The sequence below is a fragment of the Monomorium pharaonis genome, unplaced genomic scaffold (genome assembly GCF_013373865.1).
Source record: "Monomorium pharaonis isolate MP-MQ-018 unplaced genomic scaffold, ASM1337386v2 scaffold_719, whole genome shotgun sequence".
In the NCBI taxonomy this organism is placed as follows: domain Eukaryota; kingdom Metazoa; phylum Arthropoda; class Insecta; order Hymenoptera; family Formicidae; genus Monomorium; species Monomorium pharaonis.
Genome location: NW_023416043.1, coordinates 10,019 through 12,120, shown reverse-complemented (window position 1 = coordinate 12,120; position 2,102 = coordinate 10,019). Strand labels below are relative to the sequence as shown.

The 2,102-nt window shown below is 37.6% G+C and overlaps 1 long non-coding RNA gene across 1 annotated transcript; it reads right to left on the bottom strand.

Annotated features, from left to right (window-relative positions):
* Positions 1 to 316: 316 nt before the first annotated feature.
* Positions 317 to 1,387, bottom strand: LOC118648810. The gene is made up of 2 exons (XR_004965444.1): positions 1,156 to 1,387; positions 317 to 959 (listed from the first exon to the last, which is right to left on the bottom strand). It is a non-coding gene; the product is annotated as an uncharacterized LOC118648810 (long non-coding RNA).
* Between the last annotated feature and the right edge of the window lie 715 nt (positions 1,388 to 2,102).

Sequence of the window (2,102 nt, the reverse complement as noted above, 5' to 3'; positions counted from 1 at the left end):
TTAAACGTTCGCGAACGATATTTTTCGGGGTGGAAGAATCGGATTGCAACGTTGGCGATTGACGTGAAAGGGTTCGTACGCCGCCATCAATGTATTTATCGAACGTATGTACGTATCCGCACACACACACACAAACACACACACATACATATACACACACACACGGATAGTCTCTACAATGCAGTACCTGAACAGTGCAGCTATTCTTCTAAAATCAAACCTCGATATACTGTTAAACTGAGAGACAGTTAAATTGTTTTACAGTATGAAAAGGAAAAGTGGTTTTTTAATAGCTAAAAGAATTCAGAGCAATAAGTATATGTAATTCAAATATATTAATTATACAAAGTATACAAATAGATTAATAATCTGTGGATCAATAATCAATTGACAGTAAGAAAGAATGCTATTCTTTTATTGCGAGTAAAAAAATAGAAAGTTGCAGTTCATCGCATTATATAAAATTTATCGGTGTTTATATATTATAGTATACATATCGTGTTCAATATATTATAATAAAAAATATAAAATATATTACTGAAAGAAATTGTCTAATAATTACATAAAGAACCTTAATAACCTGCGCCCTAGCTTATGTCAACATATAATAAAAATATTAATAAATATCCAATAAACAACCTGTCTAAAAGGATAAAATCTTAAAGACTGAACTAATATCTTATATAAAGGTAAAAAATACAACACTACAATTGATATTAATAAAGCAATTATCCCCCCTATTTTAATAATGTAGATAATATGATGAATTTCTTTATATATTATTAATCATACCGATTGACAGTGCCGCATTTGAATGATCGTCGAATCACTTCGCTCGACACGTGTCATCCCTCTCGAGCCGAGCTCGAAGTCCCACCTTTTTGTAATGTGATTGCTGCAGGGGATGCGAATACACGCAATCGTGGTTGCAAACAGGACTATTGGCTTGTTCGTCGACGCTAGGATAAAATTGCAGACAAAATATACGTCAATGACAATCTTTGTTATTAATAAAGCAGAGAAAATTGCAGTCATTATCATTATTCTCATTTTATTAATATTTAAAAAAATTCGAAGATTTTTATTTGAATTTCGAAAAACATATATTACTGCGTATTTTGTTTTTAAAAGTTTCGGCAAATTGGAAATAGTTACAGTCTAATCGGAAGTTTCGCATCTCTGAGAATGTTTTCAAAAAGCTTCCGTGCAATTTCGGAGTTTTGCGAAGCTTTCCTCGACTCGGTTAAGAAAAAAATTCCAATCTTCGGCAAAAGGATCGCGAGCCAAGGACATTGTAGTGTTCTGACTAGAATGATACGCAGGAAGCAAGGCGTTGCGTCCGGTGTTCCTGCGGGAACCCACGGAATCGATAGGCGCGCAGGCGCTTCTGGTACCAGGAATCGAGAGAACGAGAAAGAGGGAAAGAGAGAGAGAAAGATAGAGGGAGAGACGAAGAGGTCCTCGGCACCGTCCTCTATGCGGCGGAGGGAATCGAGAGGGCGAGTGGGACGTGGACCGACCGGCCTCCACGTTGAATCCCTCACGGATCAGCATCCAGTGCTCGTATCACAACGACAGCCGCGATACCGCGTCCGTCCGCGCGTTTCCAACCGTCCGTTCCCCCAACCCGTGCGTTGCCATCTAATTAATCCTGCGGCAGCGAGGAACTAGTATAATAATAATAGTGATTGTACACAGAGCAGCTCAGATTTTAGCTCGACGATTTTTTCACGCAACTTTTATTAATCGATCTCGATTTCTCTTGGCTGTAAGAGAATTCTCTAATGTTAAAAAAAGCCAAAGAAATTTTTAATTAATTCTTGAAATTTAACGTTTAAGTATATTTACCCAATGGAAGTCCTGTCATGAAAAGATACACGGAAGTAATATAAAATCATAGTGAGAAATTACAGAATTAAGAAATGATCACATACTTGAATCAGTTCCTTTTGTAAAAAAAAGATCGCAGATAGTGCGTTGCTAGCAAGACCGTCTTTGGCTTCTCCGCGGTACCATAATAGCGCTGTACCTCGTTGTCCTTGGAACTCGCATTATGCTGATTTTCTTGGAGTGTTGAAAGAGGGTAACTGCATAACGGACCG